Source organism: Pleurodeles waltl, chromosome 6 (genome assembly GCF_031143425.1).
Source record: "Pleurodeles waltl isolate 20211129_DDA chromosome 6, aPleWal1.hap1.20221129, whole genome shotgun sequence".
Lineage (NCBI taxonomy): Eukaryota > Metazoa > Chordata > Amphibia > Caudata > Salamandridae > Pleurodeles > Pleurodeles waltl.
Genome location: NC_090445.1, coordinates 1,070,965,253 through 1,070,980,303, shown reverse-complemented (window position 1 = coordinate 1,070,980,303; position 15,051 = coordinate 1,070,965,253). Strand labels below are relative to the sequence as shown.

At 44.5% G+C, this 15,051-nt stretch overlaps 1 long non-coding RNA gene across 2 annotated transcripts in view; it reads right to left on the bottom strand.

Annotated features, from left to right (window-relative positions):
* Window positions 1-1,004: 1,004 nt before the first annotated feature.
* Window positions 1,005-15,051, bottom strand: part of LOC138302080 (uncharacterized) — a 76,093-nt gene continuing 62,046 nt past the window's right edge. The window contains exon 3 of one of the 2 annotated variants that reach the window (XR_011205263.1): window positions 1,005-1,177. This is a non-coding gene — a long non-coding RNA (uncharacterized lncRNA). Of the gene's footprint in view, window positions 1,178-1,723; window positions 1,826-15,051 lie in introns of those variants that run through there. The other variant, XR_011205262.1, reaches the window with a different exon arrangement.

Genomic DNA, 15,051 nt, shown 5'->3' with positions numbered 1-15,051 from the left:
GTTAGGGACAGTAATGATACTATTCATTTCAAGACTCATGTCGTCCATATTATTGTCACTCTCACCTTCTTCACCAACCAATGACACCCTACAGTCGAGTCATAGTCTCAAGCTAGTTAAGAAAAATGAACAAAAAACTGCTAATAGGCCCACACTGGCAAACTAATCATCTCTATCAACAAGAGCACACCAAAATGTTCACATGAACTTGGGTCAAATGACAAAAAGAGAGAGCACACATTCATTTGAAGAAAACACATTCAAATTAAGCAAATAATTATTCTGCAAAAAATAATTAATCAACCTCAAACTTTTCTCTTCTTGATAGTTTTTGACAGAAATCTCTCATGCTACCAGTACTTGACATGTTCTAAATATTTATAAACAGTTTAAAAAATACCACACTTATTATAAAACAGTTTTTGAATCATTTAGAAAAAGAAAGTGCATGTGTGCTCTCTTTTTTCTCACACTGGAAAACTATGCACAGCCCCAGAACCACTAACAGCCAATGTACCCTTCCGTGCTAGAAGCAATTTAATGCCGTCTTTTATTAGCCTGCACCGGGCTTCCAGTTAGGAACAATGATACTAGCACCCTGGCCTAACACACCTTATGCCGATCTTCTATCATACAGACAACCCCAGGCAATTGCTAGAGGGTTGTATATCATAGACTACATGTCTAGAATTAAAGACCAGCAAACTCCACAACCACCCATCAGATGAGCAGACTTCTGTTCTAATCAATGCCAAAAATGGTTATTCAAAGGAGCCTTTCCATCACAAGGCACCTTCATATAAAAGCATGTCTCAATATCGTGGTTGAAATATCAGTTTGAACATTATCCCATATATATATATATATATATATATATATATATATATATATATATATATTTATTGACTTTCACTATATTGGAACTGTAAGTGTATATAGAGAAGTACAGAGTTACAGTTCTTAAATTCTCATGTATTTACATTCTCAATGTAGTGGTAGTCAAAATTGTCGGTGTGACATTTTTGCAGTTCAGCGTTCCGACCATGATATTGTGGTCCCATGAAGTAGACTTCTGTCAGAGGTGAAGGGAGAAAAAGTCTGGATACACAAAGGCTCTCCTAGGTTTTGACATATCTTCAGTTATGAGTTCAGTGATGTACCGTGCCAACTGTGCAAACTGTCAAAAATTAACACAAATACAAAAACACACAAAAATATATGATTTATTACCACATTTAAAAACATATAGCACTAGAAATGACGTATATACAAAATTGAGGATTTCTTAAACACATATATCACATTAAAAATCCACACATCTGTTTGATTTTACAACCTTTTCTCGTTACTCATTGCTGAATAAATCACCAATCTTTATTTCAGTCCAATAATTTGAGGAGAGGAATGGGTCCAAATACTCGTCGTCATTTCAGGGGGCAAAGTAATAAAAAAAACACATCTTCAGGACAAACAGCCAGAAATCTTCCAAACAGAAAAATAATTGTAGCTAATTTATAAAACCTTTATACTACAATAAAAACATGCCCTAACTCGGAAGTTAACACATCTTGAAAAGGGTATCTATTCTCCTGGTGCTTTACTCTACAGGAAGGGCAACAGGTTCGCTCTGCAACTCTAAAAATAGAGTACATTAAAATATTAATATTTTGACCCAGGAATTCTGTCTAAATTCCAGAAGACCAAACTCATTGCTCACCTAAGAAGGCGGTTCTCTTCAGTTTTTTCTTTTTATGTACAGAAGTTCTAAATCCATCCTATTTCCATTAAAAGACCGGCTCATTCCTTGGTGATCATGTCTGGCTCCCTGCAATGCATAAAGGAAATCTATAATGCGTACCAAGCAGGTCGAATACCGACTCGTTTGTTAAGTCTTTGAGTTGTTTGTTGAGAAATACATTAATGTTTCCTCTGCTTCTGCTGAGGGGGCATACAGTCCCCTGTAAAAGAATAAAGTGGAAGTGAAAACTGAAGAGAGTGGAGTGATGTGAGAAAAACTTTACCAAAGTTTGGACAACAGCTGATCTCCTCCTGGCTATATTGAGCTGTTCATTTGCTTCTTGGTACTAGACCGTGATGACTAACTTGTCTTGGGCACATGGATCAAACTGTATGATGTGCCTAGAAGAGCTCTTCAGAGCTGGGTCCCAGAAGCTCCTTAAGAGTGGCAGTGTCCCAGGTTCATTCCAAAGGGGCCGAAGCCTTGCTAGATGCTCAGGATAACCACTGACTACATATGTGAGCCGCAATTAGATTGCTTTTAATTTGTTTTATGTTGATATCACGAGTGTACCATGGCTTTCATCCACATGATCTACAAGCATTGGAAAAAAAGATTGGCATTGGCAGATAGCCATTTGGTTTTGTCAATGCTTGTTTTGTCTTGTCATGGAGTTTGCAAATGTATTTTTTTTTAGAAAGCTGCCGATTCCTTATCAATGGGAAAAATGAAAACATCGGCTAATAATTAAAACATATTTTTTGGGTATATGAAAGCATATTCTCACATAGTAGTGCCTTGCACTGAAGGAAATAACTGCTTGTGTAGATGTTCTCCTGTGGAAAGGGATAAATGCCGACACTCAGAGTAAAGTTAGCCAATAGCTAAAGTGGGCTGACCCACTGCTCATTAGTGTATGCTGTAATGAATGGAATAAAATGTGAATGAAACAATAACAGGCTAATGTGTGAAAAGAGCTGACGGAAAACCCCCTGTAAGTATGTTATACATATAAGTTTAATAAAATAAAATGGTTTTAGCTGACATCAGGCGTAAACCCAAACACCCCTTTGATAGATCACAGAGGGCGGGACCAAGTAATGGAGACCCTTCTATTTCCAAGATTTAAATGTGCCATAATGGCCAACTCGTAATGAGGGCCTTAGTGCTGTAAATAACAAATCTTACTCTTACCCAATTTTATGCTCCTTAATTTATTGACTTTAGACAGAGGACAGGCTGAGCTGCCTGTGGTGAGATTCTAATTCCTAACTTTCATTCAGTTCATGCAGATGTCAGCGTTGAGCGCTTAACTCCCTTAACTCTATTGCTGTTTCCTGTTAGCTGCAGGGGATAAGCACACAAATAAATGGCATCGCCATACATGCCTGCTGTATGGCTGCATCCCGAAATGCTGTTGTACAAAGTGTTCATATTAAAGAAACTTTGAATCGGTTGGCATCGGAAATTATTGAAATATCTTTGTCCTAGGAAAATGCTTTTCTGTCAAAAGCCCCTTCTAACCAGCCAAATATGAGTCGAAAAGGCTTTGCAAATATATTCAACTTCTCCACCTATTTCTCCAGGCCCTACTTATAATTGCAGAAAATCAGTATGCACAGCTGAATAAAATATGCATAAGTAATACCATATAATGCAAACCTGGGTGCACCTGTCAGTTTGTTCATGCGTGAGACTGGCATTTGCAGCGAAAGAAGAGCCTTGCCACTCGAGTTCACGGTGCTTCATTTGATGCAGAGCTGTCAGGAGCAGCTCTGTGCACGAATTAGTGAGAGGGACAGAGGTTAAAGGTTGCTCGAGCATGCGCAGGTGCATTTACAGTATCATGTAGGTTGGGTGATGGAGATTTAGCAATTCTGGAGGCCAAATCCATTTGGAGAAAGAAAAACAAGGGGTGCATCTGCTGTAAATGGATTTGCAGGTTGTTTGGTTGTCAGTATCATGCTTCAGGAATAGTTTAATTTTGCAACCGTTAACTTCGAACGGCGTCTGTTGTTTTCATTCGTTTGGTGCTGATAGAGGGCAAGTGAAGTCTTTTTTCGACAGCTACCACTATGAAGAAAGACATTTACTACTGTGTGGTATCTGCATGCACAGGAATGCACCTGCCCTAAGACAAAAGTGCCTGATGTACAAAGCCAATTTGTGGCTGCAAATTCTGCGAGTGTCAAAATCAAAGCATTTGTGACTGTAAAATGACTGTCCTATCTAATAAACCCATTTTGCAATTCGGTAAAGCCTTTCCGAATCGCAAAATGGGTTTACCAACTTCTTCCGATTTAATTTAGAAATAGGGTGGCCACCTGGCGTTGAGGTCAATTCTGGACAGGACTGTAAAAAAATCAGGACAGAGGGTCAAACGTCAGGACAAAATTTCAGGAAGAAGGGTCAAAATTCAAGACAGAAATTCAAGAAGGAATGTCAGTTTTACAGACACGCTCAAGAGAGGCCATGCCTCGCTATGTTATCAGTGAATTTATTTACTCTTTTTTAACATAGCACTATTTATTCACTCTGGTCTTTTTGTGATTGCCCCTTTGTATGCTATGTTCAGGTGTCACATTACAGGTGTCTTGCTCAGTAGTAAATTAATGCCCTTCAGCTCTGTGTCAAGGCCATCACCCCTACCCAAATCTACCAAAGCTTTCTAGAAGAAAAAGTAACAACATTTTGATTATGCTTCTGAACATTTGAAAACCCTTAGCAAACAGTTTGGGAAACATTAGCCTCTAAACTGCACTGTATGCCACTGCTCTCTACTCTGCACCACTGTACTCTAGGCCACTGCTCTCTGTGCCACTCTGCACCACTGCACTGACATTCTCCTCTGCAACATTGCACTCTCTACCACTGTACTCTACACCACTCTACTCTGTACTACTGCATTCTACACCACTGCACTCTATGCCGCTCAACTCTGCATCACTCCCCTCTGTGCCATGCACTCTCTACAGCACTATACTGTACTTTGCACTACTTGACTCTGCACCACTCTATGCCACTGCACTCCATGCCACACAAGCCTACTCTGCACTCAGTGCCACTGTACCACTCTACACTACTGCAATCTCTGCCACTCTATTGTACGCCAGTCTACTCCACTGCACTCTGTGCCACTCTGCTCCATGCCACTCCATGCCATTGTACTCTTAACCACTGCACTCTGCGCCAATGCACTCTAAACAACTGCACTGTACCCCACTGCACTATACTATGCACCACTGTGCTCTACGCCACTGCTCCTAGGCCACTCTACTCCACTCTACACCACTATGCGCCACTAACTTTTAGCCATGCTGAACTGCAGCCACTCTGGAGTATAATATGTCTAAAACACATTGGCAAAGCCAATAACTTGCGTAGATGAGACCTTTTGGCTTTACCAATGTTTGTTAGTACTATGAGGCACCGAGGTCCCTGAAAGAACTGTGAATGTGTAAATCCTTATTTTAAACATACATTACACACATCATAATATAGGCTGCTACAAAATGCGCAAATACATTTCGGTTAAATAAAAAAAACAGATTTGAATAATATACAGTTTATACCTAGTACTAACATTTTTTATAACAGTCCAATAAAACCACATACTCCACAGCTCACCTGGGAACATCATTACAGTAACTTTCTTGTCATCAGAAAGCTTCAAGCGGCTCCTTTGATAAAAGTCAATGCATGTTTTCAAGCCCCTTGACATTTGCAGATTTACCAGTTGTGCCCGTTGGCATTTCTTCAGGGTGGGAGACACCCTGGAAAGAAGACCTTTTCTTATCTGTCTGCCCCTCCCTCCCTCAAAGCACAGGAGCCTTTCAATCCGTCTTGGTAAACTGATCTGTCCTAATTACATTTTGTCCTTTAGGTGAAAGGCTAAAATTATGGACAATGGCTGTCCGTTAAGCCTTTCATCAATGACAACGGACAGACTGCAGGGTGAAAATACGGGCAGTCTGTGAAAATTACAGATGGACGGTCACAGGAAGTGGCCTCCTAATTGTGAATTGAAATCAGATTATCAATGGTTTGGGACCGAAATTGCAGTTGCAAACCAATGAAAAGTTACTAACTCCACGGCATGTCCCCCTTCCCACCCAATGTGTACCCAAACGAGAAGTATTTTCTTTAAAAAAGCAACACCATTTCCTTTAAGAAACACAGACTACTTTAAAAAACATGCTTACTGTTTGGAAGAATAAACACAGGGATGGTGGTCTGATGCTCTATTACCAGCAAAATTATAGCATGGGAGCATGGCCACAACGCAAATAACCAGAACACGAGTGGCTGCTGTGTGTGGCAATTGTGGCACTTTGCTGTTATTTTTTTGTGAAAAATGCATATTTGTGTCAACGGACACAAGAACAGAGTTTAAGGTAAAATATAGGGCTAAAAGATGGTTTGCATTTCACGTAATCATATGTCATTTTGCATAGCTTCCCTTACATTTCATATAATTACATGAAAACCAAATCATACAAATTTTGCACACCCCTAATTGACACACATTTTAAATGTACTGCCATTTTGTATTTAAGTGTTATATATTGCACATGTAGCCATGCTGTTCAAGTAAGGGTAGCCTCATTTTGAAGTTGACATAGATAAGTGAGAAACCATAGATTTAGTGAAGTCAGCTTTCTACCGCCCCCCCCCCCCCAACCCGCCAGGTATCTCTCAAGGGCTTTTCACATTCCTAATAGGGAAGAGCTAGTCTTGTGCTTGTTAGAGGCTCCCTTGTGTTTCTTCTAAATGGCATATTCTATCCTCACATTTCTGAATTATATAAATTGTATAAAAGAAGGTCAGAAATAAAGTAAATATAGCACTCAATGCTCCAACTGTTCTGACAGCCATACCCTCTTCTGTTGACATGACAATTTCACACTTAGACCATTTTAGTGCTTGCAATAATTTTGGCATTAATCGTATATTGAACTTTGATGGACATCTCCAAGTGTGTTTTTTCACAAAATTTGATAGTGCCAGATGGGGTTTCAGTTCTTTAAAAGATTTTCTCTGGTTTGTAGCCTACTCCACAAAAATCTAGGGCATAATATCACTATGGGTAAATTAATCATGTTTGTTGCCTTTTGTCCTTTGATGTCTTCTTTAATATTACAACAAGACAGTTACAATAGTTATATATATGTTATAGCATATGCTTATGCACAAGTTATACGTGTATCAACTACACAAGCTCCTTTAGCTAGTTATTAGTACACACAAGTCACCAGTGGTGGAGATGCTGTCCAAGGCAGTTTCTCACATGCATCTCTACCTTTCTCTTTCAACCCTATTTGTCTTTTCTCTTTTCCTTCTCAAACTATTGTTCTTGTCCCACTGCTCAACTTTTTTCTTTAAATGCTTCTCACTGCACACTCAGAGACAGTTTTACTAGCATTTAATGCTGGGTTTGAGTCACAAATTGTATTGTAGCTATTTACCTTCCCGCGTACTGGAAAGTAGTCTGAAAGTAATGAAAACCAGTGCAAAGCACTGCTTTGCATTACTTAGCATCACAAGCGCTTTCCAGGGATGGTACCTAGGCATTCCCATGCAACAACTCATGGTTTTGTACTGGGAATCCTATCTACTAACAATAGCAGGCAGGTTTCTGCATCATAAATTAACACCACTTGAAAGCAGCTTTTCATATGTGCTGCACTGTACAGCACACATACAAAGTAAGAAATGTAAAAGTTGTCTAGGCATAGTATTTTGTACTGGAAGCTTACCCTTTCAGTACAAATCCTATGCTAGACTCGCAGACATACCCTTGCACTATGGCGCAAAGGTGTGTGGGTTGCGCTCTGCAGCACAATTCTTCGCTGGCGCAACTGAGAGGAGAGTGCAATATCTCTATAAATGTGGCACTCTCCGACTACCTACCTGTCACACAAGGCAGTGCGCTGGGTTACAGTTTGGTAAATCTGGCCCAATGTCTTTTCTATTTCTTCATAGTTTCATTGTCACCGGACATCCCTTTCCAATCCTCCTCTCCTGACTGAACCCACCCTTTGCCCCTCTTATCTGCCTTTATATCTACCTTGATTTCTCTATGTCAGCCATTTTCTTTGAGTCTGTTCATCATTCTCTTTTTTCCTCTCTGTCTTCCTGACACTGTTTTCTTCTTTTTCTCTTCTTTCCTTCATCGTTATTTTTCCCCACTTGCTTCTTCTTCCACTGTTCTGTTTAGTTTAATTTCCCTGTCTTCTATTTAAATCATCACTCCTCTTTGCCCACATTATCATTATCTTTCGTTCCATCCTTTTATGTTTTTTCTTTATTCAATTTTTGTAACACCCTCTTTCCTTTCTTCTCACTTTGTGTATTTTTTGTCCTTTCTCTTTTAGTCTTTGACCCCTCGTTCTTGTGTCGTTGGCACGTCTTGAAATGTGGCTTGAGCCAAGGTCTAAAAACACAAGACGTTAGTCAATCTTTTACAGATTGTGAGAAACCACTTTCTCCAACATATGGTCTTGCTGGTCATTTCACCGAAGATCACTATTATAGTACTACCTTTTTGACATGAGTCACAACATACCACCTGGACAGAGAATCTGTATGCCTTCCATTGGCACCAGAAAACCCACAGCAAAAGGCCAACTTACTTCTGCTTCAACTGATAATGGGAGTTAACGGCCCAAACAGGAATTAAACGTTTGCTGTAATTTCACATATGGCAAAATGAATGATGCCCACAGAAAATCCTGAGGAATTGCACGTGTGTTATTACCACATTCATTATTACACCTTTGCTTGTAATATCGCTTCAGTTTCTGCTTGAATTGGTATGACACCCACTTAAATTACACAAGCTTAATGAATGAGAGTTTTACTTCTGATGATCTTCTGCCTGTGGACAATCTGTAGGATTAAGTCTGGTGGCAATGTAACACTGCGTATGTAAATACTTTTCCCCGAACTGAAAAATATTTTTTGATTCGGAGAAATGTATGTAGAGTATTCTTTGCATCCATTTCGGTCCAAGACCAGCCTTTTGGCATTACTGACCTCATTTGTAAGTCAGAAAGAGGCCGGTCAGTCGGTCACATCAGCAGAGGCCTTACTTCCACCCTCTAGGCAGAGGACCACCCACACATATTTAGAAATGCTGACCATGTCAGGAGGGATCTATTTTGCAAAAAGTGCTTCTACCAGCGGAGCAGAAGCACTTTTTGCAAAAGTAAAATTTGAGAAGTTTGTTATGTTGTTACGACCCTGACGGCATTCTTTTTATTTAATAGAAAAAAAACGTAGTAGGGGGTTGTGTATGAAAAGACAAAACTGGATGGCCCAGTGAGGTTTCCCTTTAAATGTGTTGGTCGTTGGTGTTTTTCCTTGCATGGGTCTCGTTTAATAGGCCAGAGAAGAAAATCTGTGCATTCCAAAGACTACCTTAAATAGGACATAGCTCCGGATACACAAAAGCGCGGGGCCCAATTGCAGACGAGCTGTCGCCAGTGATTGTGTTCGAGTGGACCTGAACGTGGCTCCACCAGCACATTAACAACGCTTCCCCCTCGCATAAATGAATTGGATGAACTGAGGATTTGGGTGGACTGCCGTGAATGGGTCCCTAATTGGAGGTCTGCTTACTGGATGTAAAACACACCTGAAAGCGAGTGGATACCAACATACTTATGACTTGTTAGTGTTCAACAATTTCTCAAAGGGCACCCTCTGGCCCTTTCCTGGTGGTACCCATATTCCTGCCCTTCCCCCTAAATGTACATATTTGTGAATTGGACCAACTACCGATCCTAGCTGCCACGTGAACCCACAGAATCACTTATTGCACACTTAAGGTATGTGGGCAAAGGCTTGTTAATTTAACTGTGACTACAAACAAAAACGAAAAATAATCCGATGTTATCTAAATGCAAACATCACTGAATTCACATCTTTTTTGTAAAGAAAATGTCTTTTTGGGGTGTTTTTTTTAAATCTACTACTGAGCTTTCAACTTGTACAAAGCGAAGATGGTGTAAACATATTTCAAAGTAAATACATTGTGTTGTTCCAGGAACTATTTTTGAGGGCTCGAGCACTGTAATCATGTTTTAAAATGAATACTGCTTTAGAAAAGACACCTATCTTTAAATAGCACCGTTTTATCAGCACTGTTGGGAACACATAAATGGTTTGGCTATTTTCTGATGTTCTGTCCCTATTCACAGGCTGAAGAACAGAGGATGCAAAGGGGGAGAACTGGAGGACGTCTGGGCACAGAAGTGACCCTTCTCCCACCAAAGCTGACCATGGCAATACCTCTCGAGAAAAAATACTTGGACTGTTCAATAACAAGGGCCTGATTACAAGTGTGCCAGTTTTTGGTGCACGGATATAACAGGCTTAATTTGTAAGTAAAAACGTGCCGGTGCTCAAAGCTCTCCTCTTAATTTCGCGGCTGCAGCAATTAAATGTGTGAACACGGAATACTGAGGCGGCGTAATCCTGAAGCCATCTCGGGCCTCTTCAATCCATATAAAGCCAATCCCTGCCCCTTCAGCTCACTCTTGCAGCTTTTTACTTTCTCCCTTTGTGACGCTTTTTCGTTTTTGCCTCCCTCCGTCTGTCCCATATTTGTCTTTTCCTCTCAGCAAATGCTTGAGGCAGAAGAATAAGCCCCGGCCGTCAAAAATAAGTGCCGGTGCTCAGCACCAGAAACAACATGCACAAATTATCCACTGACAGGACTGTAATCGCCAAATCCAGCCAACATCCATGCATTAAACCCGGCAATTAAGGGTTTCCCCCCCAAAATGAGGAATAACCATACGGACCCTTGTGATACTGAGTTTTTCCCATGTAGTTTCGAAGGAGAACATTGCTGACATTTTATACCAGTTTTGAGCAGGCTGGAAGTGTCAGCAGCAGGACCGGTGAGGGCTTCGGTTGTTGCACTGAGGGAAGGGAGGGTGGTCAGCGCATGCATGAACCTTTCCGGTGGAAACATTGTCTGATTCCCCCTATGCTGCTGCAGGTACCAGGGCAGGGATGGGCTGTGATCCTGCCTACAGCCCCAGCCGCTTCTAACAGGGCCCGCAGTCCTCGTGCAAGGAATTATCAGGTCTAAAGTTTGCAAACCTCATCATTTTGAGTCTGGGGACACTTAAAGTTAAGGGTAGTGTAATTCCACCAAGAGTTATCATTGCTATGTCACTCGTATCAAGGGCTAAAGACTACTGCTGAAAGTGAATAACACACATCATTTAAGGAACGAAACACAATTCAGTTTGTGGTGCATGCTGTTCAAATGGTTATTTTATATTTGTACATCAACATCTATATTTCCAAATGCTTGCTCCAGTTTGTGAAGGCAAATTAGCAGCTCTGAGGGTGTGAAATGGGTCATGCATATGTGGCTTCCATACTTGGCCTGCTGAGCTGGCCCGTCACCTGTGGTGCTGTTCTTTCGCAGCCCTTTTGACAATCACAGTCCTTCAATGTATCATGATGAATGTGTGGGCATTGTCCCTGGTTGAAGATCTTCCATGGTCTAATGCACCTGTTCCTCCACATCTCTAGGAGGGGAGGGACATGAGGCAATATTTTCTTAAGGCCGGTCGATAAAGTACAGATTGACTGCCCAATAGTGTCCAAGGTAAAGGCATTCTCACCTTATTGGTGACTGATATCTGATGCAATGGTTGATATTTGTTGTTGATTTGATATTAGGATGGTTTCCGAAAAAGAAGAAGCTTTGGATAAAATTTCCACTACCCCAGTGTAATATCATGTCATTTTGCACATTTAGGCCCTCATTACAACCCGTGCGGTTGGTGTTAAAGCAGAGGTAACACCGCCAACAGGCCGGCGGTAGAAAAAATGGAATCATGACCACGGTGGAAACGGCCAACACATACAGCCACTTTAACACTCCGACCGCCACGGCGGTAGCAAGAAACACGCGGCGGTAACCGCCAACAGCCAGGCAGAAGACAATGTACTGCCCAATCTATTACAATCCGCCAGCTTTTTTGGGGCGGTACTAACGCCATCAAAAGCACGGCGGAAACAGTACTCTGAAGGGAAACAACTCACCTCTCGACACTTAAGGAAGAACCAAGATGCCATGGAGCTCGAGCTGCAGGTTTTCCCCATGCTGGTGTATCTTCTCATACACCAGAAGCATGAACGCCGGCGACGACGACCACGGTGAGTACTGCACGTAGCACACAAGGGAGGGGTGGAGGAAAAAGAGAGTGACACACACGCACCAGGCAACACCCCCCCCACCCTCACTCACAACACCATACACACAAACACAAGCAACAACATTACATATTCACCCTGTAACCCTCAGGAATGACGCAAGGACAAAAGGAATGGAGTCAAATGAGAGTAATATTACTAATACTTAGAAATATGTTCATGAAGCAAAAACAGTATGTACAATATATACAATATATACAAAAGGCGGGACAATGCCCACTCAAAAATTGTCCGTGGGCCACTGGGCCATAACACATAGGCCAAGCCCACACTTGACTCCTGCCTCAATACGGAGAGAACACTGCAGGGGCATCAGGTTGAAAAAACACAGGCACCTCAGGGGGACTGGGAATGGGGGGGCACCTCAGCCGGAAGATGGTACAATGCCACTGGCCTGGAGGGGGCTCCATGGCCAATGCTTTCTCCTGGGAAGTGCAAGGCCACAGTCTCTCAAGTGGGTGGTTTGCCCACTGCTTGGTCCTGGGGAGTGCAAAGCCACAGTCTCTCAAGTGGGTGGTTTGCCCACTGCTTGGTCTAGTGGGTGGTTTGCCCACTGCTTGGTCCTGGAGAGTGCAAAGCCACAGTCTCTCAAGTGGGTGGTTTGCCCACTGCTTGGTCCTGGGGAGTGCAACGCCACAGTCTCTCTAGTGGATGCCTTCTTCCACTGGTTTTGGAGGGGGCCTTGTGCCCAGTGTGCTTCATCCTGGCAAGGAGGGGTGAGTGGATGCCTTCTTCCACTGGTTCTGGAGGGGGCCTTGGGCCCAGTGTGCTCATCCTGGCAAGGAGGGGTGAGTGGATGCCTTCTTCCACTGGTTCTGGAGGGGGCCTTGTGCCCAGTGTGCTTCATCCTGGCAAGGAGGGGTGAGTGGATGCCTTCTTCCACTGGTTCTGGAGGGGGCTCTGTGCCCAGTGTGCATCATCCTGACAAGGAGGGGTGGGTGGATGCCTTACTCCACTGGTTCTGGAGGGAGCATTGCGCCCTGTGATGCAGATGTTTTGAAGTGCAAGGTCACAGTCTCTCACCTGGGTGTCACAACAACAGCTTTTGCAGGGGCCAGGACGCACTGCAGCCCATGTAGTCACCTCTACACACTGCTCTCTGGCGGTGATGGCTGCTCAGTGAATCACAGTTGCGCTGCAGGTGGCGGTGCTGGCAGTGGTGGTGGTAGCCTCCAGGCCTTCACCTGCAGCCTCGGACAGCTGCCTACTGGGGCTGCTTGCCACGGTGCAGGTGGCGGTGCTGGCCGCAGTGCAGATGGCGGTGCTGGCCACGGTGCAGGTGTCGATACTGGTGGTTGTGGTGGTAGCCTCCAGGCCTTCACCTGCAGCCTTGGACGGCTGAAGTGCCATGGCTGGTGTTCTGTGCCCCTTCCTGCCCTTGGCAGATGGTGGTGCCTCCTTGCTTCTGCCAGCTGGAGTCTTTGACTTGGTCTTGCTGGCTAGTTGTGCCTCCTTCCCCTTGCTGGATGCTGTCCCGTTCTTGCCCTTGCCAGGTGGCGGAACCTCCTTGGCCTTGACAGGTGTTGGTGGCACACTGGCTGGGCTGATGGGTGCCTCATTGGAGCCTTTCACAGCTGCAGAAACCACAGCAGATGTGGACTGGGTGGCTGAGGTGCTGGGCTGGGTTCTGGCCACCCTGGCCCCAGGTGAAGGGCGGGGGGAGGGGTGGGAAGAGGTCAATGTTGGCAAGGAAAAGCTTCTTAGGGACACAGGGGCGGGAAGAGGGTGAAGGTTTGGGATTGGAGGAAGAGGGAGTGGTTGTAGGAGGTGTCAGTCTGCTGTGTTTGGGTGCAGGTGCATGAGCTGGATGCTGTTGTGAGGTGGATGGTTGTTGGGTGGGTGTGTGCTTGCGTTTGTGTACTTTAGGAGGAGGGGTCACAGACACAGTGGGAGAGGACACAGGACGTGGGCATGGATGTGGGGGTGATGACTGCCAGTGAGGGGCGTGTAGTGATAGGTGTGCTGGTGACGGAGGGAGTGGATGAGGATGTAGTGCATGCTGGTGTGAGCGGAGACACTACTGGGAGGGAGGTGGACGACAAGGAGGAGGGGGACACAGTGGAGGCAGTGGATGTTGGTGTGTCTGAATGGGAATGGTGCTTGTGTGAGAGTCTGTGAGATGAAGTGTGGTCCTTGTGTTTTCCTGAGCCACTTCTGTGTGTTGATTTGGGTGCATGCTGGTCTGAAGGTGTGCTTGTGAAAGGTTGGGGTTGAGGGGATTGGGACTGGGTAGAGGAAGTTGGAGTGGGGGGGCTGGAGACAGGGACAATGGCTGCCATAGGTGCGGAGGCCAAAGCCTGGAATGCTCTCTGTTGGGCCGCCACGCCAGCGTGGATGCCCTCCAGGTATGTTATTGTTTGTTGCAAATGCCTTTCGACACCCTGGATGACATTCAGTATGGTTGACTGCCCAACAGTGAGGTATCTCAGGAGGTCAATAGCCTCCTCACTGAGGGCAGCAGGGCTGACTGGGGCAGGGCCTGAGGTGCCCGGGGCAAAGGAGATGCCCGCACTCCTGGGTGAGCAGGCACGGGAAACACGCTGAGGGGCTGCTGGGAGGGCTGTGCTGGTACAGGGAGTGGAGGCTGTACCCGCTGTTGGGGTGGGCACAGAGGTGTCCGCCACCGCCAGGAACCTTCCATCGGAGGAGGAGTCGCTGTCGGTAGTGTCCCCTCCTGTCTCCGTCATGGTGCTCCCCTCGCCCTCCGTCCCACTGGTGCCCTCACTGTTGGTGGATTCAGCCTCCAGGCCCGTGTGGGATGCAGCTCCCTCCGTCGCTGATGCCTCTGCTCCTCCGCCAGATGATGCTAATGCACACAAGGACACAGTGACAAAACAGGAAGGGGGGGAGAGACAGAGGATACACTTGGTCAATGCTAGCAACAACACCACTGTTGGCGTACACAACACACAGGGATCAGCCCTATGCACTAGGCCATGCACTACCAGTTACAAAGCCAGTCACCAGCCCATGGGGTACATTGCCTAACGTCATTAGCTGCAAACCTGAAACCCACAGGACCCTGCCCAGTAGTAGATGCCCACTAACACTATTGGGGTTGGAGTGCTTCAGAG